General features: G+C 41.4%; 2 long non-coding RNA genes across 2 annotated transcripts; one reads left to right on the top strand and one right to left on the bottom strand.

Annotated features, from left to right (window-relative positions):
* Positions 1–6044: 6044 nt before the first annotated feature.
* LOC145420092 (uncharacterized) lies at positions 6045–9056 on the bottom strand. The gene is made up of 2 exons (XR_013901375.1): positions 8030–9056; positions 6045–7323 (listed from the first exon to the last, which is right to left on the bottom strand). It is a non-coding gene; the product is annotated as an uncharacterized LOC145420092 (long non-coding RNA).
* Positions 6899–9845, top strand: LOC145420098 (uncharacterized). The gene is made up of 2 exons (XR_013901381.1): positions 6899–6999; positions 9054–9845. It is a non-coding gene; the product is annotated as an uncharacterized LOC145420098 (long non-coding RNA).
* The last annotated feature ends 7108 nt before the right edge of the window (positions 9846–16953 follow it).

The raw sequence follows: 16953 nt of genomic DNA on the forward strand, positions 1-16953 counted from the left end.
TGCAGATGAACAATGGTTAGAGGAAAAAATGTCCAGGCGCCGGACAGATAAGTGCTAATCGTTGGAGAAATCCTAAGACACTAAAAGACTCAACTTGGGAAGGAAAATGCAATCCAACAGCAATAGCTAATTTAGATAAAAAATTACAAGAGGAACCTTACAAACAGAACTAAACAATGAAATATAGTTGGCATGACGATCATGCCCAGATTGTGTAAAATAAATAAAAGGAAATCATTCACATGAAAACTTTTTCTATAAAAAGAGAGATGCATAAGGTAGATTAAGGCTGTGTCATTGTTCAGCCAAGGAAAGTGTGTGAAAAGGTAAATGTCTCCAGCCTGGATGACGGGTGGGACTGCAGCCCACCCAGAGCCCTTGATGGATACAAAATAAAATATAGAAACAAAAAAAATAATAAATTACTTGGTTCGACAGGCAACAGAGAGAATGAATGTGACTGAAGGTTGGATCGGAGATGAGGCAAACAGAAGACCAGTCTAAAAAGTAGGCACAAACCTGTTCAGAGAAAAAGCAAATTTGTACAGATTGGATGAATACTAAATTATCTGTTTGCTGAGTAAGATGATCCTAAACTATTAAATTGGCTCAGTAGTAGTATAGTGATTTACACTGATAAATGTTGTAATATACTGTTGTCATTATATAGAAAGAAAAAGATGATAATATTAATAAAAATATAATATTAATGACAAGAAGTATCCTAGTCAGTATGATGTGAGATGGATAATTGTTATGAAGTAGTCTGCATCAAGTTTAAGGTTTGCTCAAACTCAGTATAATGACATATGAGATGAAGAAAATAAAGGCAATATCTAAACCAATTAGGTGCATAGAGGCACTTAACCTGCTTGAAAACTTGTCATTTAGCCTAGATAAATATTACTGAGATGTAGAGCACATTTATAATGACAACTAATAAGCCAAACCCTGTAGATAACAGCTAAAGCTACAAGATTGAGAAGCTGATTTAAATATGTGGACACTACTAAGCTAATGAGCGAGTTAAACGTTTTTATTTATTTGTTTCCGAGCGGAAGCTGCACAGGGAGCAGTCTATCAATGAATAGAAAACACACATACACAAAGTGTTACATGTGAGATTATTTTTGGAAAGAATCAGAAGTGGGATGGTTTTGAATTAAGAAATCAGTGAAAAGATGCATGAATTACACCTGATTATAACATGCAGAGGCAATGAAGAAAGCAGCTTACACTCACTGAACATTAACATGCATAGGAAAAGTACTGAAGACCTGCTTACACTTATACACATAACATAAGTTGGTATTTCTGACCAGAGAGAGGGAAACGGGTAGTTTAAGTACTCAGGATAATAATGAAAATGTCTTAGTTGTGTTTCTTCAGGAGCAAAACAGACCTGGACAAGCAGAAAATGCATTAACCTTACAAGGACAAGCTCGTGGAGATTAATGCATAGAGACTGATTAAACCGGGCTAAGAACACAAACATGCGCAATGAAGAACAGCTTACTATTTGTATGAGTGATAGAATGTGAGCTCAGTTTTCCCTCACACTTCTGCTCTGTTTCAGTAGCAGCATTTTTCTTTTTGTGTCCTGACTCATGTATGTTTTGTTTTTGTTTTTTGTTTTATTTGATTATTTTATTTTGTCGGTTTGGAAACAAATTTGTGGCAATGCCCAGTTTTAGAGCTGTAAACTGTGAGCAATTCAAAGTTTAAATATATATATATAGAGAGAGAGATGGAATAAGAAAACTTTAACTTCAAAGTTGAAATATGTAAGATGAGTGAAATGTGTGAATTCTTTGAGAAACAAGAAATTATTTAAACATGCCTTGTAACTGAGAGGGCAGAATGATCGCTGTTGGCACCTGTAGATGAAACAGACATTGCAAACTTGCCAAAATCCCTATGGTCCACTGGACCAACAGATGTCGGCCTGATAAAAAACGCTGACTCAATACAAGTAAAGGTAATTTCAAAACACAGACCAATGAAGCCGCAATATCCACTATCTGCAGAAGCAAAGGCAGGAATTCGCCCAGTGATTGCAGACATGGAAAAAGCGGGAATATTAGTAAAAACAAATGAAACAATTTGTAACACGCCTATCTTCCCAATTAAAAAGGCAAACACAGGAAAGTATAGGCTTGTACATTACCTGAGAGCCATCAACGAGATAACTGAGCAAATTCCACCAGTAGTTGCCAATCCTCACACCATCTTAAATCAAGTGACACGGAAAGAACAGTGGTTTTCAGTGATAGACTTATCAAACGCGTTCTTCTCTGTACCACTGCACCCTGGCTCACGCGGGTTGTTTGGTTTCACATTTGATGGGCAAAAATACACCTACACAAGGCTACCACAGGGTTTCCAAAACAGCCCCACCCTGTATGCAGAAGCTTTAAAGAAATCTATGTCTTTTTGCACTCTGCCTGCTCCAGGACAATTCCTATTATATGTAGACGACATCCTGGTCACCGGACACACGCAGGTCGACTGCAAAGCAAATACTTTGAAGGTATTGAGACATCTGGCAGAACAGGGTCACAAAGTCTCACAACACAAGCTACAGCTCTGGAGCCAGGAAGTTACATACCTTGGCCACAAACTCACAGGAGAGGGCAGGACACTGTTAGACAGCAGAAAACTAGCAGTGCAGAACGCAGCAAAACCTCTCACAAAGCAGCAAATGATGAGCTATTTAGGCCTATGTAATTTCTGCAGATGCTGGATTCCCGAATACGCACTTTTAGTGCAGCCTCTGCAGGATCTGATCTATGGCAAACACTTAGCTCTAAAAGACAAAATAGAGTGGACACCAAAAGCAGAAAAAGCATTTCATGATCTAAAACTTGCGCTACAAACACGTACAGTTTTAGCATTGCCAGACTATGACAAGCCTTTCTATTTGCATGTAGACGGAGGCTCAGGCTACATGAGAGCAGTGCTAACTCAAGCATTTGGCGAGAAGCAAAGGCCTCTAGCATTTTACTCATGCAGATTAGACTCAGTAGCAGCAGGACTACCGTCGTGCGTGCAAGCTTGTGCGGCTGCAGCGGAAGCAGTGAAAAAGTCCGCTGACCTTATCCTCGGACACACCCTGATTATCAAGGTGCCACACGCTGTGACCTCGATCCTACTGCAAGCAAATCTATCATATCTGACACATGCAAGACAGCTTTCATATGTAGGCATCCTATTGTCACAGTCGCACATCACAATCGAGAAATGTGGTCAGCCAAACCCAAGCACTCTCCTCCCCACAGAGGAGGATGGTGAACAACACTGTTGTATGCAAAAATTAGATGAGGACACGAAACCAAGAGCAGATATCTATAGCACACCACAGCAAAGCTACAAGAACGTTTTTGTAGATGGCTCTGCAGCAAAAGATAGCTTGGGGAAAAGCCGTGTGGGTTATGCAGTAACCACAACTGATACTGTAATAGAGGCAGAGCCCCTCACCTCCTCTCACTCAGCCCAGAGTGCTGAGCTAACTGCTGTTATTAGAGCTTGTGAGCTACACAAAGGCGAAGCAATAAACATCCACACTGACAGCCAATACGTTTTCGCTGCAGTTCATCATTTCGCTAAGATATGGCAAAACAGAGGAATGGTAACGTCCACTAAACTGGATGACCTTTAACTAGCGAACCCATAGACAAGTCAATCAGAGAAACCACACTAGCAGAATGGATGACTGAACTGTTAAAAAAACAAAGACATAGTACTGAACAACCAACTGCCGGATGATTCTTCTCCAGTTTCTTCCAGATTGAAGCCAGGTGATTGGATCCTGATCAAGGTCCTCCAGCGGAAAAGCTGGAGCACACCAAGGTGGGAAGGCCCCTATCAGGTTCTTCTGACGACCCCTACAGCCTGCAAAATAGCTGAAAGGCCGTCGTGGATACACCAGAGTCACACTAAGAAGGTTGAGCCCAACACATAGACTCCAGCTCTCTCCAAACCTCTTTGTGTACCGCCTGGTGGGGAGTAGGGTCACAGGTGGCAACACAGGTGATTTCGCTCCTCTGGCCAGGGGTCGCCACACGGGAGGCCTAAAGAGGCTGCAGTCGGGAAGATCGCTCCCTTGACTCAAACCTAGCCTACCTGCCCGGTGTGGGGACCAATCGTGATGCCTGACATGGAGATGGAGATGGAGGAATTAGAGGAGCTGGAGGAGGAGCAGACGAGCAGCCCAGAAGAAGAAGCCCCCAGAAGCCCACAATGGAGAGATCGCTTAAACCCCCAGAACTGGTCTGAAAACTGCTACTTGACCATATGCATAACCCTGTGTTTTCTATTCATCATCTCAGTGTTTACAGCACTCGCCGCCATCTGCATGGACATAGCCTGCAGGGACAACCCCTGCAATCCCTACTGTCCAAGAGGATATGGTGTTGACCCCAATGGCACCAACCCCTGCGACCTATGGAAACAAGACCAAGAGATCACCCACAGTAAAAGATGGACACACGACGATTCACACCTATGTGACCTGACACAGGACCATGACCACCCCTGGATGAACAACGCTTGGTACCGCTATGTGTACGATAGAACACATACATTCCAGACAACATACACTCACCTAACATGACCGACGCTCTAAACGTGCTGAAACAAATTAGAAATGCAGAACAAAAAGACAAAATATTAGATCCTGAAGATTGGTTAACATGGTTATTGAACGGATCGTGGAGGTCCCTGTTGATTAAAGGACTTGTTGGAATTGCCTCCTTACTCTTATTAATGTGTGTTTTCACAACCTGTGTAATACCCTGCTTTAAGAAAATGGTGTCAAATATGATAGCTCATTCCGTTAATGCTTATGTAGCAGTGCATAATCCCGCAGCCTATGACAGCGATCAGAACCCGGACAGTGAAGAAGATGACGACTATGTGTAGTTTCCGTCTGTACTTAGTCAATGACGTGGCAATTGAAAATGTTTCACAAGTGATTGTCTACTGAACTCAATAAAGTTACAGATGAAATATTTGAACAACAGGAGGGAATGTTAGAAGAATTTAAGTTGTACTATGATTTATTCACTTATGCATTAAGGTTTTATTACTTAGCATGCTTCAGAATGTTCATATATTTCACAGGGACATTAGAAGTAACTCTTAAAGTTTAAACTGCAGATGTCTATTATTAAAAGATACCTCCGTTATGAAGCTTTCGAATGTATTGCAATGCTCATATATTTGTGTATCACATGCCATTACATCCTGTCACGTACACACACACACACACACAGAACACACACACATGCTGATAAATATGCTTGAAAAACAGGAAATGCAACTGTCCCTTTGTATAAATAAATCTGACTGCAAGGCCTCGGGTGTGGATCTCCTTCGAGCTTCCACCCGTGCACGTCTTCATTGTTGAACCTTGAACAACAGTCTGAGTGTTTTTATTCAACCTGTAGAATGTCTTGTTTAATTTAAATAAACCATTGACATTTCCTGAGAGAAATTCTGCCAAAAACATAACTAAAAATGCAGTCTTATGAAAGTAAGGCTTATTTGCCCAGACACCCATAAACCAATCAGCAAAAAGCCTTTCTTGTTAACAAAATCACTATTGCCAGTTTCTTAAATATGAATATTCACAAGTGAATTTTCTACATGGCTGCTGGTATCACAGCAACACATGGACCACTATTCTGAGTCCTGGGTTAATAATAATTGGAATCAATTTAATTTTAATCAATTTAAACACCTTTGTAACCAGTGAGCTAAAAACATGATGGAAAAGCAAAACTTCTAAGAGATCTGTGTCTGTACTATTATGTAGATATCTAAAAATTGGGGCATTGTGGGCTCCAGGAAGTTTCTCCTTCTCCCTCTCTCTCACACACACACGCACGCACATACATACAATACCTTAATGCAACTCCTATCTGTGGGGTCAATGGGAGTTGGTTTGGGACGGACCACTCTGATGTCGTCACTGCTGCACTCAAGAACAGACCATAGCTCTAGTACCAGGGCCCGAATAAAGCCTGAGACAGAACACGGAGAAATTTGTTGTACCAAACATTTATTTGAAATAGCAGCAACTAAAATTATTAACAGTGCTTTAATAAATAAACGACTGACTTTGTTATTGTGTCCAATCTTTTAAAGAAATCTGTCTTTGCATTGCTGGCACCGTTTTGATTGGAGGATTTGAATCTCAGGAAGGAAGGAATTTATAATGCCACTCCCTTTGATCCCATTTAATCTCTTCCCTGTTGCACTTTGGCCTGTCAGTAACTACATTTGAATTTTGCAGCTCAAGCTTGCACATAAAGGCTGGATAAAAACGTTAATGCAATCAAAATGTACGCAGCCCTCGCTGGAAAACTGGGGATACAGTACAGTACATAAATGATGAAGCAAAGACAAAACATTAGTGTCATGGAAGAAGAAATAGTCAGTGCATCACGGGAAGCTCCCAGCAATAAAACCTGCATTTGTATTGACACATAAACCTTAATTTGTGAGCAATTTTCAGTGTATTTCAGTTAAATTAACGAGACAAATATAACAAAAGGGATTTTATACTTAGAAGAAGAATATGAAATTGAAATATTAAACTAAGAAAACTATAAATACTGCAGTTCTAGAGTTACAGATATACAATTAAGCTTTGCATATCAGTGCTGTATAACCCAGGGAATGTACTTTTTTTATATAATTGAATAGTAATGGAAATCATGAACTGTTTTTCAGAGGTCATAGATCAAATGAGCAGTAGAGTTTTTCTCACAGAATGGTTCTTTCACATAGAAAGCAGTGTGTGCTGCAGGTTTAGCAAATGGCCCATCATTTGTAAGCTCTGTCTGGACTATATCACTTTTTGAGGTCATCCTTCTTTCTGTCAGTCTGCCCAAAACATCAACGGTATCGGTGAAGACAGAAGACAGTGTTTTGTGCGACACATGGAATAGATGACAAAGATGCTGGACTGGAAGATCAAGTCTCAGACGCATTAGTGTGAGTAAGAGCATTTGGAAACCTGTCAGTTTCTTCGATATTGGCAGGAAATCTTTGACAGTGTTGAAGAGGGACATTAAGACTGCATAACAATATAGTCCAGTGTAATATCTTACTTTTTCGGTATCGTCCTTTAAGAAAGTTTCATTCAGCTCTGTCTTTTGCAACTGTGCTCGAAGCAGTCTGTTCTCCTCCAACAGCCGGTTTATTTCTGCTCTGCCCTGTTGACTGCACACACAGTCCTTCGTCTGCCCTTCAGCTTCCGTGACGCTGTCACTCCCATCACCACTGGATTTGTTACATCCATTTCATATGCTGGTTTGCCTGCAATAATGCCAAATCAAAAGCTATTCAGTCGACATGACGTGGTTCTGCAGCATCACACATTAGCATGTTTTATCTCATTATCTATGACCGCAGCGCATTGAAAAAACCCCCACTAAAAGCCTTTTAGTTTGGTCCTTTTACAGCATCCTGCCATGCGATTACATTTGTTCCTGACCACCGAGAACACTCACGTTAACTTTTATCGAGTGGAAAAAAAGTTAGCGTGTTTATATTATGCTAACATAGCTGTGTCGCTAGCGGTCACGTAGCACATCATTATATACCAGCTAGCCCAAGTTCAGTAACCCTACAAATGTCACTGCTGTTTAGTTTTCTGTCTTCATTTATGTTGGAAGTGATAAGAAAGCTGTACGTTTTAATTTGTTTCCAAAACCCCGCAGTCAGGACATGCTATATTGTATTTAGATAGAAGCTAGCGAGCTAACTTGCTGCTAACTTCTAACTCATATGTCATAAATTCCATTGTCATGGATGCCTGGATGTTTAACTCAGTTGTTACACCTGGTAGAGCAGAACGCTGATAATTTTATTAAAGATGAAAGACTTAAGACAGTGTTTTAACTCTCAGTAATGCCACAGTGATCATTTGATATATGGACCTGCAGCAGAGTTTAGGCCCAGACACGGCTAGTGACGTCAGACTCAACAATCGGATAGTGATATGAATTACTTTAGAACTCACCGGAGAGAAAATGCCGCGAGCAAACCAACAAAAAGCTGGGGATTGCACGGAACTCGATATCCGCTCGTCTCACCGCTGCAATCCATGCCTGGCGTCTTTGTTTGGTGGATACATGGGATCCCTCACGTTGCCGCCAGGATGGAAAACGATGAAAAGATTAATCCAGTTTCTTGCCTTCACGATCGTGAGCTTTAACGTTGCAACCGACTACACAACACGTACCATAGCTGAAGCTGTATCCTTTGTCTGGCCTACTGTGATGGCGGCAGGGGGCGTGGCCCGCCTCATGTAACGTCACGCTCCAAAGCCCTGTGACGTTTCTGTGTTCTGTGACGTTGTCCCAAAGACGTTGTCCACCTCTGTTGGAGGGAGTAATGTGGGTGACTGTGTAGTGTAGTTGGTGTAATAGTTTTCGACTCCACACAGTCACTGCTTTGCTGTGCTTCTGCAGCGTATCCAGTAATGGTGACAAATCCTCCAGCGTTGCAATAGGAAGCTGCTCTTAAGCGCAGAAAGAATTGTTTCCAGGGATTTCTATTTGTATCCAGCTTGGCGTGCAGGATCCTTTGTGTAATCTATGCTTACATATGTATTTTACACACAGACAATGTGAAAAATACAACACATTGCTATGGATTGATGCTGAAAGTGCTAATTGCACTAAAAAATTTAGCTGAAAAAATAACACCAACTAAATAGATAAGCATGTCTGTTAACAAAAAAACCCAAACGCTTTACCCAACTGGGGTTTTTCAACTACCTCAGGGACAAAGCTTTACCAAAATCTTCCAACTCAGACCCTGTGACAAGGTCTGTGAAAACCACGTTTTTATGCCTGAAATTCTACAGTACTACACTCCCACCAGATGAGCTCATGCAGCCTGTCACGAACCGGGACATACAACCATGACAAAACAGGAGATGCACACACAATTTATTGTGTTATTAATTTAGATCAACTGTGCTAATATAGTATACCAAAATGAAAACAATAACTCAAATTTCTCATGTACACTTTCTACAGAGGCACCATCGAGAGCATCCTGTCGAGCTGCATCACTGTGTGGTTTGGAGCCTGCAATGCGTCCTGTCATAGAACCCTCCAACGCATAGTGAGAGCTGCAGAGAGGATCATTGGTGTCTCTCTCCCCTCCCTCCAGGACATTTACAGCACCCGTCTCACTAAAAAAGCCCTTTGCATAGCGGCTGATCCCACGCACCCAATGCAAAGCTTCTTCAAGCTGCTGCCGTCAGGGAGGAGACTGCGGAGTCTCCAGGCCAGGACCAGCAGACTGAAGGACAGCTTCATCCATCAGGCTGTCAGGAAGCTTAACTCCCTCCCGATTCTGCCCCCTCTCCCCTCCTCTCCTCCATGGTCTCACTGAACTCTGTCACATACACACACACACACTCTCTGACTCACTCACTGGCCTGCACCAGTTACCAGTCACTTTGTGGAGCATTGGACTGCCATTACCTCATAAGACTTTGTTGTTATACTATCTCTAACCGTATATTACTAGATCTCCATTTGCACTATTTGCCTATTTGCACTACTCTGCCTGGTTTACACTCAATGTCATTTACCCTTACCTGAATATTGTATATTGTATATTGCATAGCTTTCTTGTTAAATTGTATTGTATTTATTTAAATTTTTACTTTTTAATTATTTTATTTGCATTTTTTAATCACTCTCTTATATTTAAATGTTCATTTGCTATTTCATCTAGGGTTTGAGAGTAACGAAATTTCTATTCTCTGTATGTCCTGTACATGTGGCAGAATTGACAAATAAAGTTGACTTTGACTTTGAGATATTTGAGGTTGTGCTGAAAATAATGGTGCCAAATAAGGCAAGAAAAACATATTTTAAAGGTGAAATATAGAGGTAAAATCAAAAATAGTCAAGAACGGCCAATTATACCCTGGACCACAGAGGGTTAAATTTGAAAACGGTTTTAAAAAAAAACATCCCCATTCTAAAATGTCATGTGACAATCTGATTCATGAAGAGTGATGATGTCACAAGGACATGTGATGATGTCACAAGGACATGTGATGATGTCACAAGCACATGCCTTTGAGCCTTTGAAGTTTTTCTATAAATAGGGGTCAGGAGCAGCAAGTTTTAGTCAGTTTGTTCGCAGCCTTCAAACGTTCGACCAGAGCTATATTTGAAAGTATTTGTAAACCTCTTCAGAGTCACTGAAATTTTTTTTAAACGTTCTCACCAATTCACTGAGCAAACAAACACATTTCAGTCAAGATGACTTTCACCTCAAATCATCTTGAAATATGTAAAGGGACCCTTTTGGGAGGTCACTACAAGGTCGAGGGTTTCCTTGAAGAAGGGGGCTTTGGTATTGTAACCAAATGTTGCAATACAAAAACCAACAAAGTCGTTGCTATTAAAGTCAACAAGAGCGACCCTGAAATTCTGCAACAGGCGAAAATGGAAATTTACATACTGGAGAAGCTGCGAGGCTTGGATGCAGATAGATGCAACATTGTTAAATGGAACGACTTTTTCATCGACGGTGACCGCATCTGCTTAAATTTTGAACTCCTCGATGAAAGCCTGTGGCAGTACATGCGGTACCGGAGGAACCGGGTTCTCCCAGTAACAGAAATCAGGCCAGTGTTATTTCAGCTCGCAAATGCCCTGTCCCACCTGGGTTCTTTGGGAATAGTGCATGCTGACCTCAAACCTGGAAACATAATGGTTGTGGACCGCTATGAGTGTCCAATCAAAGTCAAACTTACAGACTTTGGTTTTGCATGTCCCGCATCTACAGTGATTCCTGGTGACTGTGTGGGGACGGTTGGTTATAAAGCACCTGAGGTTATGATTGGTAGTCTATTTAATGAAGCAATAGACATGTGGTCCCTGGGGCTGGTAGCTGTGGAGCTTGCTACTGGGTATCCTTTCTACCCTGGGAGAAATGATTATGATGTTTTGAAATTCATCATACAGACCCAGGGACAGCCACCAGATCATGTTTTAGACTCTGGCTTTTACACTGATAACTATTTCATAAAAGACAACTACAACGGACAACACTGGACATTTAAGACCGAAAGACAATTTCAAGATGAGACAGGTTGTCAGTCCAAGGACACTCGATGCATAAAACTTAAGTGCCTCGATGACCTTGAACAACTACTGAAGATAAGGGGGTGTTGGGAAAAAATCCAAAATGTATTTGTCAGCCTAATCAAAGAGATGTTAGCATTGGATCCAAACCAGCGCATAACACCCTCGGAGGTTCTCCACCACCCCTTTTTCAATCCTGGCCTCTCTAAGAGTTCTCCCTGCACTGACATGAGTAGCACAGGGGGACAAAACCTTGTGGTCTCTCAGCAGCCTTCTAGTTGCAAAAGAGAAGAATCACAGAAAATCAGCTGCAGTTCCCAAACCTCAGAAGAATTTTCTCAACAAGAATACGTCAACGCATCAGCCAACACATCCTCCTCTATAGATGATCTTGAAATATCTAAAGGGACCTTTTTGGGAGGTCACTACGAGGTCGAGGGTTTCCTTGGAGAAGGGGGCTTTGGTATTGTAACCAAATGTTGCAATACAAAAACCAACGAATTTGTTGCTATCAAAGTCAACAAAAATAACCCTGAAATTCTGCAACAGGCAAAAATGGAAATTCTCATCCTGGAGCAGCTGCGAGGCTTGGATGCAGATAGATGCAACATTGTTCAATGGAACGACTTTTTCATCGACGGTGACCGCATTTGCTTAAATTTTGAACTCCTTGACCAAAGCCTGTGGGACTACATAGAGGACCCGGAAAACCAGGGTCTCCCCATAAGCGAAATCAGGCCAATTTTACATCAACTCACAAATGCCCTGTCCCACCTGGGTTCTGTGGGAATAGTGCATGCTGACCTCAAACCTGGAAACATAATGGTTGTGGACCGCTATGAGTGTCCCATCAAAGTCAAACTTATAGACTTTGGCATTGCATGTCCCGCATCTACAGTGATTCCTGGTGACTGTGTGGGGACGGTTGGTTATAAAGCACCTGAGGTTATGATTGGTAGTCTATTTAATGAAGCAATAGACATGTGGTCCCTGGGGCTGGTAGCTGTGGAGCTTGCTACTGGGTATCCTTTCTACCCTGGGAGAAATGATTATGATGTTTTGAAATTCATCATACAGACCCAGGGACAGCCACCAGATCATGTTTTAGACTCTGGCTTTTACACTGATAACTATTTCATAAAAGACAACTACAACGGACAACACTGGACATTTAAGACCGAAAGACAATTTCAAGATGAAACAGATTATCAGTCCAACGACACTCGATCCATAAAACTTAAGTGCCTCGATGACCTTGGACTAATGCTGAGTATAATGTGGGGCTGGGAAAAAATCCAAACTGTATTTGTCAGCCTAATCAAAGAGATGTTAGCATTGGATCCAAACCAGCGCATAACACCCTCGGAGGTTCTCCACCACCCCTTTTTCAATCCTGGCCTCTCTAAGAGTTCTCCCTGCACTGACATGAGTAGCACAGGGGGACAAAACCTTGTGGTCTCTCAGCAGCCTTCTAGTTGCAAAAGAGAAGAATCACAGAAAATCAGCTGCAGTTCCCAATACTCAGAAGAATTTTCTCAACAAGAATACGTCAACGCATCAGCCAACACATCCTCCTCTATAGATGATCTTGAAATATCTAAAGGGACCCTTTTGGGAGGTCACTACGAGGTCGAGGGTTTCCTTGGAGAAGGGGGCTTTGGTATTGTAACCAAATGTTGCAATACAAAAACCAACAAAGTTGTTGCTATTAAAGTCAACAAAAATAACCCTAAAATTCTCCAACAGGCAAAAATGGAAATTCTCATCCTGGAGCAGCTGCGAGGCTTGGATGCAGATAGATGCAACATTGTTCAATGGAACGACTTTTTCATCGACGGTGACCGCATCTGCTTAAATTTTGAACTCCTTGACCAAAGCCTGTGGGACTACATAGAGGACCCGGAAAACCAGGGTCTCCCCATAAGCGAAATCAGGCCAATTTTACATCAACTCACAAATGCCCTGTCCCACCTGGGTTCTTTGGGAATAGTGCATGCTGACCTCAAACCTGGAAACATAATGGTTGTGGACCGCTATGAGTGTCCCATCAAAGTCAAACTTATAGACTTTGGCATTGCATGTCCCGCATCTACAGTGATTCCTGGTGACTGTGTGGGGACGGTTGGTTATAAAGCACCTGAGGTTATGATTGGTAGTCTATTTAATGAAGCAATAGACATGTGGTCCCTGGGGCTGGTAGCTGTGGAGCTTGCTACTGGGTATCCTTTCTACCCTGGGAGAAATGATTATGATGTTTTGAAATTCATCATACAGACCCAGGGACAGCCACCAGATCATGTTTTAGACTCTGGCTTTTACACTGATAACTATTTCATAAAAGACAACTACAACGGACAACACTGGACATTTAAGACCGAAAGACAATTTCAAGATGAAACAGATTATCAGTCCAACGACACTCGATCCATAAAACTTAAGTGCCTCGATGACCTTGGACTAATGCTGAGTATAATGTGGGGCAGGGAAAAAATCCAAACTGTATTTGTCAGCCTAATCAAAGAGATGTTAGCATTGGATCCAAACCAGCGCATAACACCCTCGGAGGTTCTCCACCACCCCTTTTTCAGTCCTGGCCTCTCTAAGAGTTCTCCCTGCACTGACATGAGTAGCACAGGGGGACAAAACCTTGTGGTCTCTCAGCAGCCTTCTAGTTGCAAAAGAGAAGAATCACAGAAAATCAGCTGCAGTTCCCAATACTCAGAAGAATTTTCTCAACAAGAATACGTCAACGCATCAGCCAACACATCCTCCTCTATAGATGATCTTGAAATATCTAAAGGGACCCTTTTGGGAGGTCACTACGAGGTCGAGGGTTTCCTTGGAGAAGGGGGCTTTGGTATTGTAACCAAATGTTGCAATACAAAAACCAACAAAGTTGTTGCTATTAAAGTCAACAAAAATAACCCTAAAATTCTCCAACAGGCAAAAATGGAAATTCTCATCCTGGAGCAGCTGCGAGGCTTGGATGCAGATAGATGCAACATTGTTCAATGGAACGACTTTTTCATCGACGGTGACCGCATCTGCTTAAATTTTGAACTCCTTGACCAAAGCCTGTGGGACTACATAGAGGACCCGGAAAACCAGGGTCTCCCCATAAGCGAAATCAGGCCAATTTTACATCAACTCACAAATGCCCTGTCCCACCTGGGTTCTGTGGGAATAGTGCATGCTGACCTCAAACCTGGAAACATAATGGTTGTGGACCGCTATGAGTGTCCCATCAAAGTCAAACTTATAGACTTTGGCATTGCATGTCCCGCATCTACAGTGATTCCTGGTGACTGTGTGGGGACGGTTGGTTATAAAGCACCTGAGGTTATGATTGGTAGTCTATTTAATGAAGCAATAGACATGTGGTCCCTGGGGCTGGTAGCTGTGGAGCTTGCTACTGGGTATCCTTTCTACCCTGGGAGAAATGATTATGATGTTTTGAAATTCATCATACAGACCCAGGGACAGCCACCAGATCATGTTTTAGACTCTGGCTTTTACACTGATAACTATTTCATAAAAGACAACTACAACGGACAACGCTGGACATTTAAGACCGAAAAACAATTTCAAGATGAAACAGATTATCAGTCCAACGACACTCGATCCATAACACTTAAGTGCCTCGATGACCTTGGACCAATGCTGAGTATAATGTGGGGCAAGGAAAAAATCCAAACTGTATTTGTCAGCCTAATCAAAGAGATGTTAGCATTGGATCCAAACCAGCGCATAACACCCTCGGAGGTTCTCCACCACCCCTTTTTCAGTCCTGGCCTCTCTAAGAGTTCTCCCTGACATGAGTAGCAAACGGGGACCAAACCTTGTGGTCTCTCAGCAGCCTTCAAAACAGAAAGATCATAGAGAATCAATCTCCAGCATTGCTTCAACCACGGACAAAAATGACAAAAACACAAACAGGGATTGTAAAAAGCCATTAACAGCAGATTACATTGCAAGAATTAATTAAGCTGCTCCAATAATGATCACTTTGGCTTTTTTGTCTTTTTTAATTTTCACTCCCCCCACCCCAACCAGTCGCGACAGATGGCTGTCCCTTTAAGAGCCTGGTTCTGTCGAAGGTTTCTTCCTTTTAGAAGGGAGTTTTTCCTTCCCACTGTCGCTCATTGCTTGCTCATAGGGAATCACTTGATTGTTGAGGTGGCCAAAACTCTAGGGGAACTAGCAATTCTTGTGAAAATTGAAAAGGGAAAAAAAGCCTAAAAACATAAAAACAACTGATGAATATGTTCTTGAACTAAGGCACAATTTTGCTTAAAATCCATTAAGTAATCTCTGTGTCAAGTTCTTACCAATATTCAAAGCGGAGCAGCGGACAACTTACCATTACATCAGTCCTTCAATCAGACATAATTTGATCCAAATTGGAAATAAACTGGATGTTTATTAAATAAACCAGCTTTAAGCATCATCTAATTGTTGTTTGTAACTCTTTTTAAATATAGTGCTAACCTTTAGCCTCCTAGTAGACATACATGTTTTATAAATGGGAAAATCCTCTTTTCTTTAGAAAAGTTAAGCTCTGACCTTGAAGTCAAGGTCCCTGAGATTTAAACCTTACAGAGATTTTTAGTAAATGCTACCATGGTATTAATTTAAAAATTCTACATTGTCTCGTTCTTGAGTTATTGCATTCACAAACTTGGGTGTCCACAGCGCCCCGCCATATACCAGACTCAAAAGATTATGAGGTAGGTGTTTTGTTTTTGTTTGTTTGTTTTTTAAGTTTTTTCATAAAGATTACAACATAAAAATAACACAATTGGGAATATTATTGTCATTTTTGAAAACACTATTTTGATGTTATCTAATGCAGTGCAAAAAATAAATAACTAAATTGATAACTGGCACTGAGTCTTCTGTGTGCACACATTCTGCATCAACACACAGGGAGACACTGAGACTTCAGAAATTTTTCACTGTGTTTGTCTATACAGCCACAACTTTCAGATTTTTCACAAACAAGCAGCACGGATTTTGTCCTCATCATTTCAGCTAGAAGTACTTTATAAGGGGGTCTTTCAAGTGAACATTGAACAGGTACAGGTGCTTGAAATCCTTGAAAATGCTCGTTCAGGAGTTAGGCCTTTTTCATACAATCCCCCCATTTTCAAAGGCTCAAATTGGATTGAACAAGCAAGTTTTTTTGTTAATAATTGACCGTTTGGAGTGTAGAACTCATAGATATCAAATGTTGTTTCCTCCCTTGCGAGGCCTTTACTGTATCTGCCTTCAGTTCTGGTTGCTTTGCACTGTGAAGCTATTTGAAAGTATTTGTCAAAGAACAATGAGCACTAGATATCCACTAGATGGTGTTATAGTAAAACACAAGCATAACCCTCACTTAGACAATTTTACCTGATACACAGTTTGTGACCATGTATTTACTCTTCTGGCACTTTGCCTTCACAATTTTGTATTAATTTCACTACCTTTTGGCATGATCACCTTTTAATTTGTTTCTCACATTTGTGACAAAGACACTGCACTGGAGGCAAACAAGACTGTGTAAATACATTCAGCAAGTTGGATTAGTTTCCAGTTTCTGCTGAATACAAGCAAAAACCAGTCACTTCAGAAAGATGTTCAGAATAAAATCTGTAAAACTGCCAAAGAGCAGCACGTGAACTGAACACGCCCGCTCTCGTCTGATCTCGGAAAACGTGATTTTCAGATCCAGCAAAGTGGATATTTTTCACTGTGGATAAATTGCATGGAAACGTTTAATGAGTCATCAGCTATTTCACTACAAAGATGATGTGATTAATGTGTTTGATGTGGAGCTCTTATG

The sequence above is a fragment of the Astatotilapia calliptera genome, chromosome 14, assembly GCF_964374335.1.
Source record: "Astatotilapia calliptera chromosome 14, fAstCal68.1, whole genome shotgun sequence".
NCBI classification, from domain to species: domain Eukaryota; kingdom Metazoa; phylum Chordata; class Actinopteri; order Cichliformes; family Cichlidae; genus Astatotilapia; species Astatotilapia calliptera.